This window comes from Amblyomma maculatum, chromosome 11 (genome assembly GCF_055883805.1).
Source record: "Amblyomma maculatum isolate TAMU_Amacu chromosome 11, ASM5588380v1, whole genome shotgun sequence".
NCBI classification, from domain to species: Eukaryota; Metazoa; Arthropoda; class Arachnida; order Ixodida; family Ixodidae; genus Amblyomma; species Amblyomma maculatum.
In genome coordinates, this window is record NC_139354.1 from 18,302,343 (window position 1) to 18,323,540 (window position 21,198).

The following is a 21,198-nucleotide window of genomic DNA, read 5'->3' on the forward strand; positions in this document are numbered from 1 at the left end:
GTTCAGGTTTACCCCAGCATCAATACGCTGGAATTCGATTCCTCAGAACCAGCGTGAAGTCTGTGTTCGACATGACCATGACTGATTGCAGGAGGCCGAACAGAACTTTGCGCTCAAGGTTGGCGCCAACACCCACGCCAACCACGACACAGCTCATTTCATAAACGGGTGTCTTAAGGCCTGCGCACTAATAGGAGCAGTAACCAATTCGGGTTGCCGCTTTCAGCTCTAGAAGCACCACTGTGATACATCGTGAATCAGAACCATTGAGGAGTAGCTCGCTTATTTTTGCTCTCATTCTCCTGCATATTTCTCTGATTAGTTTCCAAACGCCCCTGGCCGATCGAAAGCTGTGAGAATCACGTTATAATTCGTCGTTATAAAAATGTTTCCATTGGCTAATAGGTGGCGCTGCTCAGTCGGATGCCTTTCAAACTAACCAATCAAAAACAAGTTAACCAATCTAAAACAGTAATTAAGATATATGGGGGGAAGATGAGCATGATAGCAACTGCTACCACCCCGTTTCAAAGGGGACGCTTCTATATTCCATCCTTCCATCCATTCATCCTTCCACAGAAACAGTTAACCATCTTATACTCGAATGTGATGTTAACCATCCGGAAGTAGATGCAGACGCAGTCGCTCTTCCTGAGGCCCTGGGGTTTAGAGATACCAGTGGCCGGGTGAATGAGCCTGCGGTGGAAGCTAGGAAAAAACTATTGGAAGATTGGTGGCTTAAAAGCAGAAAAGTAACATAATGTCAGTAATCTAGTAACAAGAATTCAATCAATAGAAAGATGGTATAGGTAACTGATCAAAACAATAATTAAGATATAGGGGGGGGGGGGGGCGAGCATGATAGCAACTGCTAGCACCCCGTTTAAAAGGGAACGCTCCTATATTCCATCCATCCATCCTTAGAGTTACAATATAGGCTTGTAACGCCTTTATAGGCTTTAAAGCCTATATAGTAACTCTAGGATGCCTTATAATGCGCAGCTGCAAAAATAAATTTAGCCTAGAAGATGCTACGTGTGCAGCATCTGGTGAATCGGTACAAACAATTGAACGTCTAATAGTAGACTACGATGGCATGCACCCGAACGTCGATACAAAATGCGCAAGTTTCCCTCAGGCCACAGGTTTAAAGACAAGCAGTGGTCGGGTTAATGAATCTGTGGTGCAAGTCAGCAAAACGTGATTAGAAGATTTCTGGCTGAAAAGCAGAATGATGAGGTAAGTTCAGAAATTAAAATTCATAAATGAATTGACGAAATAGTTGACGGGATTATAACACTATTCAGAACACAGAGAAAGACCTGAGCATGGTGTAAACTGCAACCACTCCGTTTCAAAGGGGGCGCTTTTATGTTCCACCCATTCGCTGTTGTCTGTGGGACAATGGGACTCTATTGTTGACAGAACGATTGCATGCTTCTCGCTGCCACCGGTCACTGTGAAGACGATAGGTTTTCTCGGTGTTATACAGTTATGCTCAAGCTTGGCAATAAAGAGTAACAAAATTGCCGGAGACAGTTTTGTCATCTTGTTTCGATTGGCATGCACATTAGCGTGTAACATGTGAAATGTCGACCAAAATTAAAAACAAATGTAATCCTTCACTAGTAATAGAGCAATGCTCTTGAGTTTGATGTTATGGTTGGTGCTCATATGTCAGTAAGTATATTCACCAGGTTTATGTAAGTGATTGTCCTCGTAAAATGTTTAGTGTTGGGTGCGTTAAGCTCCACTAGAGCTTGATTACGATATTGGTCAACATATCCAGGTTCCATTACAATCTACGTCGTTTGCATTTTTTTCAGACACCATTTTTCTTGGGCACATCAAGTAGCTCAAAGAATCCGACAGTATGTCCTGGCTGCTATTTGGCGCTTGTTTGCTCGTAGCCATGCTCACACCGGTAAGTAGCGTTGACTAACTTCCCGCCCTGCCCTCTGGTTTAATACAGTTTTCCTAATGTACAAAATTTTCATAATAATTCTTCAAAAATATTTTCATGTGGCGTCTGCTGTTCCCCATCTACTGTTTGAGCGTGAACGTGGACGCATCTGTTCTCATTAATAGAAACATGGCCAGTCCTTCGGACTACCTTGTCAGTTAGTCGAAGACTGAGGTTGTATTATGTTCGAAAAACTGCAAAAAAGCGCAATGTTTCGATAAAAATCTGCATGTTGCCCTTTCACTCCTAGCGTTCTGCGACAACTTCATGAATTTTTTTTTTCATTGCTGCCAGCAAGTACTCATACATAGCCAAAACATCTCGCTCATTGTTCGCGCTATTTGCACATCATCTAACAATCTGCTCGATTTTCTTCATTACGCGTATAACTGAACCCATCCATCGCTGTTTAAGGGGTTGGCGTACGTCTAAGTGACAGATAAGTGAGTTACTGGGCAAATCTGAAATGCTCCTTAGTTTACGCTTTTTATGTTTAATGTCATATAGGCCATTTCCAGCATCATAGGTCTATGTTGTTAATGATGGTCTGCAAAGCGCATGTGTACTGTCGGATGCTATTTCACGGAACATAATGCAATCATTAGAAAATAGCCAAATGGTTGATAAAACGCAGTCCAGCTGGCCATTAATATCGATTAGAAAAAGTTAGGGCCCGAGCACACTACCTTAAGGAACACCGACAATAAGAGGATACAAGGCGGTCTTAGCACCGTTGGCAGTGACGACCTGTTGGAGGAAGATTAGAAAGCTGTCGAGGCATACTATAGTGCTTCATTATCTAGTCCAATATAGCATGATTTTACGATAGCAACTGACGTCGCATTTTATCAAATGCTTTAGCCAAGTCTAAATGTATGCCTCAGGCAAGTCATATTTGTTCTCCGAAAATGCGTTCAAGCGTGAACAAGGAATGAGGTTTTCGGAGAGCTTTGCCCCTTAGATGCGGCGTTATATCTTAAATGCATCTACTCAACACACACACACACACACACACACACACACACACACACACACACACACACACACACACGTTAAAGAACCCCAGGTGGTCGAAATTTCCGGAGTCCTCCACTACGGCGTCTCTCATAGCCTGAGTTGCTTTGGGACGTTAAACCCCACAAACCAAACCAAACCAAACACACACACACACACACACACACACACACACACACACACACACACACACACACACACACACACACACACACACACACACACACACACACACACACACACACACACACACACGCACACGCACACGCACACGCACACGCACACGCACACACACACACACACACATACACATACATACATACATACACACACACACACACTATATATATATATATATATATATATATATATATATATATATATATATATATATATATATATATATATATATATATATATATATATATATATTGGCGCGTTGTTTTTCCTACCGCTTTGCATTTATTATTCCCCATGCCTAACATTATCATGAGGATAATTCTTGCCAACCAATACCACCAAGAAAAAACATATAAAATATTCCCAACGTTTGCCTTTGACTCGTAGGCTTTAGGCTCATTTAATATATATATATATATATATATAGGATGCGAGAACATATAACGTACTTGACCGCTTAAAAAATTATAGAGCGAAGTATACGCTTCATTTAAAGAACATTTTATTGGACTCGACGTTTCGACCAGAAGCTGGCCTTCATCATGAGTGCGAATGCAAAGATGCCGATGGGTTCTAGAGGCGAAGAGTGGAAATAGAAACAGGTGGCGGAGAGGCGTACAATGGTATTGTAGTGGTGGGTGGGGTAAAGAGCAGGTGCAGGCGAAGAGGGAAAAAAAGTGCAGGTGGGGAGTGCGATAAAAAAAAAAGACAGCACATGGAAGGAAGCAGAGTAATAGGTATGATCACAGGCGACGAAAGCAGGTATTGTATGGCCTTCATTGTGTGCATGGTGGGGGAGGTTGACATTCCTTGGGTCTACTGGCAGTAAGCTTGACTTGGCAGTTTGGGTGAGTTTGCGGGAGGAGTTGAGGGGGTAACTGAACTTTGAAGGGGAGAAAGAATACCAGGGCTCTCATTTATACCGGCCTGCAGGGCATTAAATTTAACTATAAAGTACGATTCTCGTTGTTCCCGTTCCTGGTTACTAAGGAAGCCGCTCTGGAGCAGGATAACTTGGAGGTGTTTGGACAGGGGAAGGTGGGGGAGAGATTTAGTGTTGGTTGTTGAATCGGATTCGGAAGGGGTTCTCGGTCTGCCCTATGTATTGGATTTCACACTCGCCACCCTCGAACATGTATACCACGTTCCTGGAGTCACAATTCAAATTTCCGAGTATGAAGTGTTTAAAATTAGAGTGTGTGCTCTTTGCCGTGGTCGTTATTTGCATGTGTTTGCAAGCTTGGCATCTATACTTTCCGCACGGCATGCAACCCACAAGATCTGCTTTATCGACAGTAGAGTAGACTACATAATTTTGTAAATTTTTTGGTCGTCTGTATGTAACTCGCGGAACCACAGACAAAATTTTACAGAGGCACAAAGAAAATCATCCCGGTCGACCAATCGTATCCGGCATTGGCACGCTCACCGAACCAATATCTAACTACATCAAGCCTCATCGCACTTTACTGGTCCAAAGTGCCCTCTAGTATGTTTTCTTCCTTTTCTACCATCGAGTAGTTGGTCTCAGCCTTGGTCAACGTTCAATTTTGGTTCGTTGGTAAACATTTATTAAAATAGTCAAGGGGCCGAAAGCCCAGATCTAGGGATCGGCCAAGACTATTTGGAATCTGGCAGCCTCTAGAGCAATACCGATGAGCGCTCGTTGGTCGTCCAGGGTAGAGCTGCGTAGACGAGCCTCCCAGGTATGTTGTGTGGGTGTTGGCGTGTGTTGTGGACACGTTCAGACCACATGGAGGAGGTCTGCAGGGATATTGCGGTGTTTACCCATCGGCATATACCGTTCAGGAAATATATTATGGAACCTTTTGGGATTGAGAAAAGAGTCCGTATTCAGTTGGCGCCATATGACGGCCTCTGTCTTTGTAAGTTCTTGGTGCGGAGCTGGATAGAGTTGGCGAGAAAGACGATAGTGATGGAGCAGGTCGCGTGAAGTGATTATGGTGTCTTTTCTGCGGGATGATAAACTGCTCGGAAAGTGAGCCCTCGAGCTAGCTCATGTGCTCCCTCTTTACCATTGAGCCCTATGCGGGCGGGAGCCCATAGCAGGAGGGTCAAGCGTTTGGCGGATTTTATATGAGTAGGCGAAACGCTTCGACTAAAATACGGCCATCAGTAAAATTAAGAACGGCGCGCTATGAGTCACTTATGACTACTTTAGCTGCAGAAATGGAGAGCGCGAGATCAATAGCTACTTCCTCCGCTGTAGTGATATGTGAAGTGCGTACGGAGCAGGAGCCAAGAAGAGTCATGTTCTCATCTGTGGCAACCGCCGTTGCAGCAGTCCGAGTAGGATGGTCTGCGGCGCTTCTGATTAGGGCATGCCATTTCAACATCATTAGAGCAAACACCTTTGCGTGAACTGCTTACAGGGACACTGTCGATAGACTGCACTTGAGCCAGCACTAGAGGAGAAGCTGCATTTAAACTTTCAGCACAGGTTTGAGATAATATAGATGCTGGAGTCAGCACAGGTTGAGGTGGGTAAGATGACTGGCTACGAACAATACCAGACAAGGCTTCAGTAATGCTGGTAAGCATACGGTCAACCACGACAGATAGGACTTTTTCAACCGTTGTCACAATTGTGGTAGACAACGTGGCCTCAAAGTCTGGAGTAGAAGGGCGCACGCAGTTGGCATAAGTGTGCCTTTTGCGATCAAGAAGGACATAAGCATCTGCTCGAGAGCAACGATTCTCTTGAATTAATTCTAGTAACGCCCGCTCCTGAGAACGTTTCTCACAAGTGGCGTCATCAGCCGAGTGTTCGTTACTACATAGGCAGCAGCTAAGTTTTGCAGCGGTACAGCTATTAGAGGAGTGTCATTCCCCACACACCCTGCATCTAGTCGCAGACTTACACGCTCTTACACTGTGTTCAAATCACCAACAGATAATACATTGAAGGGGGCGAGGACGTAGCGGGTAATTGCGATAGACAATTGGCCAAATTTTTAACTCAGATGGACACATGAGACCGGCAAAAGTTGTTATAACTGACTCTGTAGCAACACGCACCCTGGCCACCATGCGAGAGCAGCGATACACTGAAAGAACAACAGCTCCTGCGTCCTGAAATTGCTCCAAAATTTCTTGAGCACTAGATGCAGGATCTACTTCACGCACAATACCCTTAGTGCAAGTCAGCTGTTCAGGAATAAAGGCTTTGACAGGAATCGAGGTAAAAGAACTGCAGCGTAGCAGATCTGACACACAATTAATTTTTGCAGACTTGCAAAGTATACCTCGTCTCCCGAAAGGTCGCACCTCAGAGATATCAAGGTATACTGATCCGTCACTCTTGAGTTGCTGCTGAATAGTTTTCGGATTTTTCATTTTCAGCATTCAATCGCCTATCGGTATGAGTGTGACAGGAATCACATCGACACTATTTTTAGCAAATTATTCCAGAGGCAAGCTTTCAATCGACAGGCTGGCGAACCAATCTGCCGAACCCCCTCCTGGGGAGGTGAAAGAAATGCCTGTGCGCAAGGTAATGAAACCCTTACATTTCCAAATCCTATCAAGCTAGCCTGAACCCTGACCAAAACCCCCCTGAACGTGGAAAGGCCTCACCACGAAGAAGCACCAGACACCGAACACCCTGAGGACTTCCAGGTTAACGCGAAATGCTGTGCCTTGCCTGTCGTGACCAGCCAGCAGTCTTGCTCGACAGCTGTTTCGTCGTTTTCGATAGATTGATGCAAAGATTTCGAGTAAGATATGTATGTACAATTACAGACAATTTGTTTTTTTTTTTATTTTTCACACATATTCCTCCAAGAAACACTTCACTTTTTTCTTTTTCACACATATTTCTTCAAGAAACACTCCACTAAAAGTTGTTGACTGTCATGAAGGAAGCTTTGTGGTCGCAGAAATGAAGAGAGCAATTGGTGGAGGCAGCACGTGGGCCCATAGGAACATTGCGCGGCGAAGGGATAGCAGCAACTGACTGATGCCGCAGACGCCGCTAACTAGTCAAGACAACGTGGCTATGCGTTTCGGCTTGGAACGCACCGTGATCCGCTGATAGCGAGCAGGCGCTTTGGCAACCGGAGATTGATTTACTGATTGATTTATAGGAAGGGAAAGGCGCAGTCACTGTCTCACTTGTTCTCTGTGGACACCTCAACCGCGCCGTAAGGGAAGAAAGGGAGGTGGGAGTGAAAGTCGAAAGAGAGAAAGAGGAGCCGTAGTGAAGGGCTACGGAGTAATTTCGACCACCTGGGGATCTTTAACGTGCGCTGACATCGCACAGCATACGACACCGCTTCGTTTCGCAGCCGCCGAGGTCGGGTTCGAACCCGGGTACTCCGGCACAGTAGTGGGGCGTCTTACCACTGCACCACCCCGGCGGGGCTGGCAACCGGAAAAAACACCGTTGCCGCCACGCAGGAAGAAGGGGGGGGGGGGGGGGGGGGCACGCGCGGTCACCGCCACGGAAGAAGAGGAGGGGGGGGGAGTGTGCGTTGCCCCAGCTGCGGAGGTGGTTACGAGGGACAACGCCGACGGCAACGACGCGAAACAGAGAAACGGGAGCTAAAGAGCTGCGCTTTAAAATTTTGCGATGGTCGATGCGCTGCACTGCGGAGAAAGCTCGACTTCGGCCCGAGTGCAATAGTTATATAACCGCGCACCTCCACCAAGTGTTAAAGCAGGGCGAACAGGCACCGGTAGTGGGCATTCCCGGAGTGTTGGTTATTCAGCTTGTAGACAGCTAGTCCGCAAAAGCGCTTCTTCTCTCAGCCATCTGTCCACATAATCGTAACGTTTTTATAATATATATATATATATATATATATATATATATATATACAAACAGGATGTCACACAAGTTTCCCGATTATTCATTTTATTCTAACAACTTTTTCGGACGGTGGACCGTCCTTCTTCAGGGTAGAATTGCGAATTGAGACATCCTCAATTCTACCCTGAAAAAGGATGGTCCCCTGTCCGAAACTATTATTAGAATACAATGAATAATCGGGAAAGTTTTATGGCATCCTGTTTGAATTTCCCTGGCCCATTAGTCAAAAGCAAACTATATATATATATATATATATATATATATATATATATATATATATATATATATATATATATATATATATATATATATATATATATATATATATATATATATATATGTATGTATATATACGTCCCCCAAAAGTATGAAAAGATTACCTATGTTTTTGAACTGCGAGTGTCGTTTTTGAACTGCGGGTGTCAGTAGAAAAGAATATGATGTGTGCGTGAACACAGTGGAGGACCATATAGCTGACACAGGATATCCGTAAAATACAGCACAAATATTCCTGACTAACCTAATCAGACTGAGTTCCAACTGTGCTACCATAAGAAATATGCCGCTCTAATATTACGCCGCATTCCACTTTGCAACTAACGAGCACAGGTTTTATATGTAGATAAAATATGGGATGTATTCACTGTCATGAAACGTGTTTTGTTCCCGTAATACATGCAGGGCATTTGCAGAGCGACCTTCAATAAAGTTCTTCTAAAATTCATATTAAGAATGGATTTTACAAGTCTGTTCAGTGGTAACGCATCTTTGAAAATAACTTAGTAGCAAGTCAAAACTGTCATCAATAAAACAGATCCCTTTTTTTTTTCAAACGATTTTCTTGCAGTGACATCTATTTTGAAAAATTCTCATTATTGGCATTACACGAACGAAATAAGTTTTCTGATACCATCGAACTACTTTTACTTTCCTGTTCTTTTCACTGAAGCTATATTCCGCAGGAGCTATATTTTTCAAATTGACTAATCCTGTTTATTGGTGTTTGCAGGTGAAAAGAGTGAGCGCAGAAATTAATCCACCCGGTAAGCGGCACTTCCCATTTGGCCAGCGAGGATCGTTTCAAACATGGCTGTGTGAAAAAACTGTAAACCCTGCCCACACAGTACTGAACAGTGTAGTTCTTGCATAATTTTCCAAATTAAATTATCCCCAAAAGCGTTTGGCGTAAAAACCGAAGAATGTAGCTGCACACATACTGTTTATAAGGTTTTAGTAGTTCGTGTAAAGAACAATATAAACTAGATCTGTAAGTGCGGGGCAACATATCAAGGAGCGTCAGATACTCATATATGTGTCGGTGATATTAGGATGTTCCCAGAAGTGAGCACTCCACATTTATTGGAATATAATAGACTATTTTGCGGTAAACTTATATGAGTGATTATTTACTCTCATGAACAAACAAATACCCTACGATTTATGCTTGTACATTATCCCGTGAAAATATTCCTGTGCTCGATTTAAGAAAGCATATTTTCCCATATTCCGGTTGTATTGAAGTGTGAACGCTAAAAACGACGTGCCATGAATACAGCAATGTATCTTTTAAGAGTTTTTTACCTCCTTAAGTAGCAAAATTTCTTCAAGCCATAAATGTCTTTATTTCCAATTTTGTACATATGACCCTGCTTTTCTGAAGGTTGTGGAATTTCCGGCAGCCAGAATCTAATCCTCAACGGCAGTGAGGCCAAACAAGGCCAGTTTCCATGGATGGTACGTCAGCAACATCTCCACTTTTATTTCATTTTTATCATTGGGCAGCGATGCTGCCAGTCTGCCAATGCATTAAACAGTGCTACGCGTTAGTCTGCGTATAACGTAAGACAGTAAATAGGATCAAGTTTTTCTCTACACAATCCGGATACTTTTTTCTGACACTATGTTTCTAGGACAGTTATAAGTCTACATTTAAAATTGCTACAGCAGATGGTGTTTTTGTCAAGAATTATTGGAATGGGCTAAAAAGGCTATTTGAAGGAAAATATCCATCGGCTAGACAGAAGTGCTGGACTCGCATTTTTACGGCTTGTGCATCACTCATGGACAGTGCACACAATGCACAAAGCTGAACTACGTACTAAGAGTGTTGTGCCGCTTGTCGTAACAACAGTGGCGCTACCGCAGGTAGCAGGAAGCGCTTATAACTATATATATTAGATGCCAAAAATATCTTGTGAAAAGTTTTTATTTTGCATTCATGCATGTGCCTATTGGCAAACAATGACAGGGAGAATTTGCTCTGAGATAATTCTTTAGCGACGAATAGTATTAAAAGAATGCACTGTGTTTTAAAGCAGCCGTTGCGGTAAGACAAGAACACTGACGTACACTTTAAGACGCAAGGCAGCCAGGTAGCGTCGCTCTTAAATGAATCCTTGATTCCCGGAGTTTGCACGGGGCAAGAAGAAATAGAAGCTCTGGGCTTATAGGGGAATAAATGCGTTTTCCCTGCTTAGTGGCTGCTGACTGTCCAAACAGCCGCCACCATCAACGGATCGCATGCACTACCGAACGCTCGCCGACCGCGGCGGGACGTCATCTTGTGAACAAAGAAAGAACACGTCAAGATAACAAACAGGCATATACTGCTGTGGTAATAACACCCCTAGCAATTAAAAATGGTAATAAATCTAGGTCGTCCGACTCACCAGCAAGGTTACGGGCATGCTCACCCACGATAGGGCAGGATATATTTCCGATTGCGGACGGAACGAGCAGGCGGGAACCATGCTGACAAGGGCTCAGCACGCAGCGATGCGTCTGCATGCAACGAGTTCCTGATGACGGCGACAGCACCCCCTCCCCCACGTGCGCAGTGAAGAAGCTGTCGAGACGCTCGTGGTACCGCAATGCTGACGCCATTCCTGATTGTTGCAGTAACTACTATGACGACATCGGGGTAAGACAACTTTAAATGGGACGTTGGGAGATCGTTCCTCACAGAACTAAGGGGTTACAATACAAGCAATTGCAGTAGGAGACCGCTGAGAGACAAATGACCTAATTTCATTGTCACCTTCAATTAGGATATACCGTAGAGCATCCATGATAAAGGGCATGTGAGAAAAATAAGAAATAAGTAGATCATGTGCTTTTCATCGTGATCCCTCACGAAAAGTCTTACAGCCCCTAATAATGACACACCAGCCTGTTCTTTGCGCATGCTAAAAAAATGAAAGTAGCGAATTTACGCCTATAAACCCGACTACAAGGCCTAAAACAAAACTTTGCAGATACCCAAACTCCGCCTTCAATGGGATCAGGCGGGCCGCTGAGGAATGCCGTAGGCAGGAAGTAAGCGAGCCGAGCGCGCCGATGTCGAGTGATATTTAGTTTCTTTTGAAATCCCTCTTCGCGTCTCTATACCCTTCCTGTTGACCAAAAACGTGCTCACACACGAAATATTTGTTCAGGCTCAAGGTGCGCCACTCACACTATGTCTGCCTTTCCTAGGTATCGAGACACTCTTTCAGACAGAAAGAAACCGTCGTCTATTAGTCACTAAGTTCCAGGCGCATTAAACATTCTGCCATATTAGGTTGTCATGACTCTTCTGAGGGGTACTGGGATAACCAACAGGACAGTGTTCAGAGGTTTCATTGCATAAGCCCACCTGAATTTGCAATTTCCCTTTCCAGGTAACAGCTGCACAGAATTTGTCCGAGGCATTTGATTCGTTCCGTTAGGTCCTTTTAGTACTGTGGCTAACTTTAGGGGCTATGAGTTCTGAATCAAAATCTTCTCACACAACTACCATCTTGGAACCTAAGTGAATACTGACGTGCATTTCACACCCATTTACCATATACTCGATGAATTTATCCTTCAAAGAAACTAAATCGACGGTACCAAGAAACATACCCGCTTCCTTCAGCTTTGAGCTCGACCCCTAGATGATTACGCGTGCCCGTGCATGTCTTCGCACAATGCGGCATTTGTTGCGCTTTGTGCACCTTCTACATTTTTCTCTGCACTTGGCTTTTGAGTGCACACTGTATCTACAAACACGCAGAATTCTGGCCACTAAACTTCAGCTCTTTTACTCAGCACATTCCCAAAGGGAATTCATTCATTGTCAAACTCGCCACTTTCTCTGAGGTAAAGTACTTTTATTGCTTCCAGGCACTTTCCGTATGTCCAGACATTGCTCCTGCAGTCTCAAACATGCGGATAGCATCCATCTAAAGCTGTGCTCGCATGGTCGAGTCGCTCAATCTAATGGGAAACGCTCATGAAGGAGGTGTTCTTTAGGATCTAGAAATAAATCGTACCTGAAAGCAGCGCATGTAGTAGAGTTAAAATCACGTCGTCCCCTCCTGCCTGGATGGTTCGGTTGTAACTGGCGCTCTCCCCGACGACTGCAGGAAGCAACGAGCAAAGACCAATGCGAACACACTAACAGGACAGGCGCTAAGTTTTGGCTAGTCATCAGTTCTCGTTGCTTTCACGGTCCAGACAGGCGCTTTCATAGATGACAATGTATACGATGATCCTTACTTCACGCATACATAGTTACAGTATAGTACTCGGTAACTCGGTATTGCTGAACGTCTTTCAGGCTCTCTCGAGCATTTCTTGCCACGCATGAGTTCTAACTTGGAACCCACCACCTGTCTCTTAACATCCCGAGGCGAAAAGGTAAACCTCGATATCGACCGGCCCGCATGTCAACGCTAGTTTGGAAAAATGAAACCGTGGCGGCTGCTGAGCAGCAGCCATCACAAGATCTTCCCGCACAGCGGTGGTGGCCGATGATTCACTCACGACTCTCAAATGCAGGCGCGTCGACTTTTGCGACCATATTGGATGCCTGATTCCTAAAATAAGCGAAGTGAACCCATTAAGGTGGGCTAAAAGAGAGCTTTTGGACTTGCTTTACGCGTGTTCTCTCTATTTAATAAACGCGTGCCGCTTATCTCGCTTATCTCACGCACAAAGAAGCAGTTCAGCCTCCAATTGTGCATTAGACCTAACAGTGTGTTAATGGCTTTGGTCAGAAGCTTTCTGTTGGAATTCATTTTCGCGTACATACAATTTTCTACTCCTATATATTGCTACGGGGTAGGATCACACTCACAAACGTTTTAATTAGGCTTCAGTCTTAATAGTATTTTAATTGGCTTTTAATTGGGTTGATTTCAAATATCCGCCAAAATGGATATAAAGTCGCGCTTTAAACGAGCTGTACAAACTTGCCTGCGTTTCTTGATGTCGCACGCGGGACCCCAGGATTCCGGAAGGCTTTTGACCCATCTCAAAGATGCTTTTTGAGCTTTACGCTCCAGCCAAATCGCACACGTCAAGTGGGCTCATGACATCATACGGGCCGCCGGTGGCGGCCAATCAACCTGCCAATTTCACCTGCCAAAGGTTATACAAGAGACCTCGGAGGTTCATTCCTATCCTAACCTCTGAACTCAAATCAAAAGACGGAGTTGGCAGTTTCTCCGAACTTCGTAACAGCGAGAGGTATGGTCACAAAATCCATCGACGAATGGGTGGTCGGTCATTTCACTTGCCAACTAGTTAACTTAGTGTTTGTCAAGAAGAATTATCTTAATGTGAAAAACCATGTACAAGGTCGTAATTCAATGTCTTTGGTAGCCATTAATAATACACTAGTGTGACATTAAACGCTTGACTTTCATTATTTGTACTCTAGCTTGACATGAAAGCCTTGACTTTGAGAACCATATCCACGAGCAGTGAACCCAATGTTGGTTTGACTTGAAGTTGCATGAAGATTATTCTACATACATGTAATGGTGCTCGACTTCCGCACTTTGTGTACAGTCGACTCTAAAGTTCCAACCATCAAATTCTCAAGCATCGACTTCATGTCAATTAAGGTTTAAAGGAAGGGGGAAATATTGCGACAACGCTAAAGCTTCGACTTGGGGCGGACGCAGCAGCTGTAATATCGCCCTCCATTAACCCGCGGCAATTTGCACGCTTTAAATTCAATTCTTTATATATATATATATATATATATATATATATATATATATATATATATATATATATATATATATATTATATATATATATATTATATATATATACAGCATAAGTCAATAGACGCACTTGGTTGCTAGAGGTTATACGCAAGTGAAAAATAGCTTCACACTGATATAGCCTCATTAACTTTTTTTCTTCAGGTCTATCTGGATAACGGATGCGGAGGAAGTATTATAACAAAGCGTCATGTGATCACAGCCGCACATTGTTTATTCAAGTAAGGACGTATATGTTATTAAATGCACCAGTTAACGATAACTCATTCCCTTTCGCATAGGCACATTCACAGATGTTAATGAGCTGTTCTGCAGTTTTTCATTTTCGTGTGATTAACCTGCACTGGCCCCTTCATGAATAACTGCCTTGTAGTGGTGGAGGGGCTTGCGAAACTCAATGAAGTCGTGAGCTCTGCTGTGTAAGGTTACCTAAGATAGACAGGTCCCGGCAGAGAGTTCTGACAAAATGTGATTCACTGGAGAAGGTAATGGAAACCCACTCCAGTATTCTCTGCCAAGAAACCCTATGACCAGTCACAATAGCATTAATAATATGGCGCCGGAAGATGAGCCCCCCAGGTTGGAAGGCGTCCCACACGTTACTGGGGATGAACAAAGGGCGATTCCTAGTAGCTCCAGGATGAATGAAGCGGCAGAGCTTAAGCCAAAAGGACGCTCATTTGGGGATGTGTCGGGAAGCGACCGGAGAGTCCGATGTTGCAAGGAGATATATAACATAGCAACATGGAATGTAAGATCTATGACGCAAGGTAAACTGGATGTCGTCAAACGAGAAATGGACAGATTGAACACTGATATCTTGGGTATCAGCGAGCTCAAGTGGACCGGAATTTGGGGAATTTAATTCCGGCGACCATTATGTCTTTTATTGTGGGCACGAATCCAGGAGAAGGAATGGGGTCGCTCTCATAGTAAACAGAAGAATGGGCAAAGCATTGCTAGGGTACAACCCCAAAAACGACCGGATGATTTCACTTCGGATCTAAGGTCACCCTTTCTACTTAACAGTTATCCAAGTCTATGCACCAACCACTACTGCTGAAGAAGCTGACGTTGAGAGATTTTATGTTGACCTGCAATGCCTTTCAGACCACACTCCATTATCAGACGTCCTTTTTCTCGTAGGAGACTGGAATGCTAAGGTGGGGAGTGAAGAAATATCCGGAATTGTAGGCAAGTTCGGTCTTGGTGAGCCAAATGAAGATGGGCAGAGGCTAGTAGAGTTTTGTCAAGAAAACAACCTAACCATAGCAAATACTCATTTTCAACCGCATAAGAGGCGCCTGTACACATGGACTTCACCGGACGGTCTGTACAGGAATCAGATTGAATATATTATTTGCCGGCAGAGATGGAGAAGCGCGATACAAGCAGTAAAACCAAGGGCTGGGGCCGATTGTGGCACCGATCATCACCTTCTTGTTGCCAGATTTAAGCTTCGATTGAGGAAAACGCAGAAAACTAGAAGGCCTTTTAGTTATGATCAGGATCAAATTCCATCAGAATATGCTGTGGAAGCGAGGAATCGATTTCAAGAATTAGATCAAAATGACAGAGAGCCTGAAGAGATGCGGACTGGTGTTCGTGATATAATACAAGAAGTTGCTACTAAGGTAGTTCCAAAGCAAAAGAAATGCAAGAAAGCAAGAGGCTTTGCAAATAGCTGAGGAAATGAGGATGGCAAAAAGTAGGGGGGAAAGAGAAAGATACAATGTTCTCAATGCGGATTTTCAGAAAATAGCAAGAAGAGATAAGAATGCCTTCCTGAACATACAGTGCCAAGCAGTTGAGGACAACAGCCAATTGAGGAACACAAGAGCTCTGTATAAGACAATCAAAGATATCAAAGGAAGCTTCTGTGCTAAGCTGGGCGTGATAAAGGACAAACGAGGCAAGGACCTCACTGAAGCCTCAGAGATAAAGAAGAGGTGGCAGGAATACACAGAAGAACTATACAAGAAGGACCCGGATGTGCAAACCCAGCATAGGACGGTTGTGATTACTGATCTCGAGCCGGGCATCCTGAAGAGTGAAGTTGAATGGGCCTTAGCCAGCCTTGCTAAGACCAAAGCTAGCGGAATTGATGGCATTCCAGCTGAGTTGCTTCAAAACATCAACCATGACGCTGTTAACGTTTTGTATACATTATGTCAGCAAATTTGGACAACCCCGCAGTGGCAACAGGATTAGAGAAGGTCAGTTTACATTCCCATTCCAAAGAAAGGCAGTGCCAAAGATTGTTCCAACTACCGCACGATCGCGCTTATTTCGCATGCTAGCAGGGTGATGTTGAAAATGAAAATCCTCCAAGGTAAGCTGCAGCAGTATGTCGATCTGGAGCTTCCGGACCTGCAAGCTAGGTTTCACAAGGGCAGAGGAACTAGAGAGCAGATTGCCAACCTTCGCTGGATCATGGAAAAAGCAAGAGTTCCAGAAATCCATCTACTTCTGCTTTATTGATTATGCGAAAGCATTTGACTGCGTAGATCACAGCAGATTGTGGCAAGCGCTCCAAGAGATGTGAGCTCCAATTCACCTCATCTGTCTCCTCAGGAACCTGTATGAAGGGCAAGACGCGACAGTCAGAACTGCGCAGGGTCTTATTGATTGGTTTCCGATTGAGAAAGAAGTGAGACAAGGCTGCATACTGTCGCCCTGCCTATTTAACCCATATGCTGAGTGCATCATGAGGAAGGCCGGTCTGGACGAGTCTTCAGCTGGAGTGATGATTGCTGGGAAACGTATCAACAACCTCAGATATGCGCATGATACCACTTTATTGACAGAAAGTGAAGTGGAACTCAAGAGACTTTTGATGTGCGTACAAGAAGAGAGTGGAGAGTGAGAAGTTTGGGCTTAAACTAAACGTTAAAAAGACAAAGATCATGGCGTCTTGCCCTATCAAGTCCTGGAGCACCAAAGGACAAGAAGTGGAAGCTGTGACAGATTTTCTCTTCTCGGGCTCCAAGATTACCCGGAAGATGACTGCAGCCATGAAATTAGGAGACGCCTGCTTCTGGCTAGCCATGGCTAGCCTTGACCGCCAAGTAAAGAGCAGAGACATTACACTATCAACCATGATCCGTATAACTCGTGCTATGGTCTTTCCAGTTGTGATTTATGGATGCGAGAGTTGGACTGTGATGAAGGCTGACCGCCGAAGCATTGGCGCGTTTGAATTGTGGTGCTGGCGGAGACTCTTGAGAGCTCCTTCGACGGCCAGAAGATAAAATCAGTCGATATTGTCGACCGTAAACCCTGACTGCTCATTGGACGGTCAAATTCTAAAGTTAAAGCTCAGCTACTTCGGTAATCTGATGAGAAGAGAGGAGTCGCTGGAGAAAGATTTGATGTTGAGAAAGGTTGAGGGTCACGGGAAAAGGGGTAGACAGCGAACGCGATGGTTAGATGGCATCCTCGAGGCGCTGCAGATGAAGTTATGTGATGTTAGGAAGATAGTGAGAGACTGGGAAGCGTGGTGTGATATGGTCCATAGGGTCACGAAGAGTCGGACACGACTGAACGACTGAACTGAACCGAACCTGCACTGTACGGGATTTATGCAATAACCTGGAATTGGGAAAGAAGCACTAAGGAGCGTAAATTGCAGCATAGCCCGAATTCACATAAACATGTCCTGCGTACAACGCAGCCTTTAGTTGAATTTGACATAAAAGTGATATATTTATTTACTGCGATTGCGTTGACGGATTTACTCTTGAGCCGATGCGCTTACATTCCGGTACGCAGCCGCCGACAATCTCGTTCGCACCAACGCCGTCGCTTTTCCGCGGTCGTTATTTTTTTTATTTCGAGATGTTGAAACCATCTTGCGTTCATCTTCAGTGAAGCATAAGCTCGCGACCGCGTATGGTCCCTAAACCAAAGGCCTTACCGGGCGCTTCAACCGGACACTAACTAACCAAGACTCAGATTTAGCGTTGCCATATGTGAATTTCGCGTACAACTTTTCGAACCACGACAGTTATTCACCCTTCTTCCTGCTCTTTGGCAAGAACCTCGCTTTAGCTTTGGACACGCTGGTCCCACCCGCTGTCCACCGCATAGCTACCTGCGCAAGTGACGCCATTTCTCAAGCCACTGAAGCGCGCCAAGCAGCCTGTATACGACTCCTCGCCTCTGAAACTTCCCAAACGTCTCCCTACGATAGGCGCCATCACCATGTATCTCATGATCCTGGATCCCTGGTTCTTCTGGACCCCGCATACAGTGTTGACTTCTCGGTGATGGTGGTGATGGGGAAACTTTATTTCCAGCAAATACAGACGAGCGACCCGAATGGCCGCCCCTCGCTTAAACGACGGCCGCTAGTCATTGGGCAGCGGCGGCGTTTTCAGCCTGCTGGACTATCATTGTCCGTGTACCAGGGTCGCGGCCAAGCAGCAGAGCCTCCCAATGATCAGGGTCGCTTATGAAGTGGCTCGCAGGTAGCGACTGTGGGCATTTCAGGATCATATGATTTAGATTGGCTGTGGCATCACAATGTTTGCATTTGTCTCAATAAAGTCCTTCCGAATATAGGTGAAAATTTTGTTCCCCTCAGTTTCCCTCACAATAAGGGCCTTATTGTATGGTGTTCCAAGTCACCGATGTGACGTATAAACTTTACCCTCTGCTGTCCGCGTCCTCCTCTCCTCGCCCCGCTGCTGACATTGTACGTACTTACATGTTTCCCGCCTTAGGCCATACGAACTCGTGGCTTCTTTGCCAGTTCTTTGCCAGTTTAACACTGGGACGGAGCTCACTTCAGCCGGGGTTATGTTACTAGAAGAGGAAGGTGAAGTGTTTTTCTCCCTTTGGGGGTATCACGGAAGAGGAAAACGCGGATGACGACGAAGTGAAACTGTTTCGTGCTGCTGCTCGCTACTAAGTCAGTTGCGGCTGTGTTGTAATTCTTTTCATTACATTGTCTTACCGTAACAATATTGATAACTTCTGATAACCAGCGCCTACATTTCAAAGCAAATGTGACCTGTTCAAGCTAGCAACATCATAACGTCGCGTTTTTCTAGCAGGTTCCATGTGCAAATCTGCAAAATTGGCAAAACAAGAACGCCATGGTGAACAATAACGCACAGACTTCGAGAGTCAAGTCTAAAATGCAACACAACATAAGCTTGGCTTTGAAGCGGAATCCACTACAACACGTGAAGGCAAGGTCGCCATGCCGGGCACAGGTCACATCTCCGCATGCGCTGGTCCTCTTTTTGGCCAGTGCAGACCTGTTGACGCACGTTCGGGCGCCTGAGTGGGCTCAAAGGTCGACGAGAGCCACTGACTCCAGGACACCTAAGTGTAGTGCCCACATATAGATCAATGCTGACAATAAATGTTTTCGAATTAGTCGCTTCATTTGACCGGAATCTGTAAATAAAGAGCGTTACCACGTGTAACTATTACGGTTCTCGCTTATGCACTGGATTTAATGAAACAAAATTTGCTGTCGTAGTTCCGCTGGTGTTGCAGGTAGGATGCTCACTTCGCTCTTTTTGCAGCCAAAAATTAGGTACAATCAGGTATTAAAGTAAAGACAGCTTTGTGCAAATCTGGTTTGATTTAGTTTGGTTTGTGAGGTTTAACATCTCAGACCGGCTCAGGTGATGAGCGACGCCGTAGTGGGAGGGGCCCCGGAAATTTCTATGATTTGTGTTTTTTTTTTTTAATTTGCACTGCCATCGCACAGCATATGGGCGCATTGCTTTCTGGACAGAAACTTTGGAGCGTCTTTGTCATGTCGGCGCGGTGTAAGTGGGTGGGTCGGTTCAACCAGCTACTTTGTCATTGCGCTAGGAGAAGAGGCTTAGCAGCGGTTCCGATAAGTCCGTTATTATATTGTGGCCTGATGCCCTTTTCTTCATCTGTGCAGGGAAGGAATAATGGAGGATGTGAAGACTGTTTCATATGGCCATAATGACAAGAGATATGGCTTTCAAGTCGCAGTCAAGAAAGCGTTTCCTCACCCACGTTACAATGACATTACTGTAGTGAATGACATCGCCATTCTGCTGGTAATGTATTACATTTTAAGGGGAAAGCTTTTAATGACTCATGCTCGCGGCCACGCCGTGTCCGTCCGTCCTTAATGCTCTAGTTTCATGACGTCATCAGTGGTGTAGTATATCATACCTTGAAATTTATGACGTCATCGAGAGTGTAGTACGTCGTGCCTTGAAATAATTTTAACGTCATCAGTAGTGTAGTAAGTCGCTCCTTTAAATAAATGATGACGTCATCATAATGTAGTATATCGTGTCTTCAAATGATTGTGATTATGATGCCTAATAACCGGTCACGAAAATATGACTATTGACGACGTCACCAGGTGATTCACGATAATACGAAGCTGACACCGCCGGGCGTTCGATATAGGCGTCCGCGCGGCACAAATGCGGCACCCCAAGCAGACGCAGTACAGCAGGCATCAGCGGAGTTTCAAATTGATTTACAGAAAAGAAAAGGCGCAGTATCTGTCACAAGTCTCCGCGGACACCTTAAGTTAGGTGGGAGTGAAAAAGAGAGAAAGAGGTATCGAAGTGGAGGGCTTCGAACCACCCCGCAACCGATGATTTCGCCTCATCGCACTTTAATGGTCCAAAGTGCCCCTAGAATTTTTACAGCGTTGCCCCGCTGGGATGGTACAGTGGTCAGACGCCTTTTCCACACTTGCGTGTGAAAAAGCCAGACGGGACTTTGAAAATTCCCAGCTAGCAGGCGCCGCCAAGCGACGGCCTCTTTGTTGTTAAGGCGAAAATCTTTAATGGCTCATGCTGTCGTGGAAAAAGTGTGTCCCGCTCTTGCGGCGTTTGATTGGCCGAGGCGGGATGCGTTCCTGCCATCTGCAATGCCACACTTCAACGCTCGCCAAGCGACAGCAGCGATGGTCCAAACCACGGTGGAAGAATAGGTCCAAACACACTTGCCGGAGAAAGTGTGATAGATACTGCGCCTTTCCTTGCCTGTAAACTAATTATAATTATATGTAGCATCGTAACGAATGCCGACAAGAGGCTAACGATGGGAACCAAATTATAGGATAGGAAGGGTACGCTTTCAGAGACCCGCTAATTTTAAGGTGGAAGCCTTTAATGGCTCATACTGTCGTGTACAAAGTGTGTCCCGCTTTTGCGGCGGCTG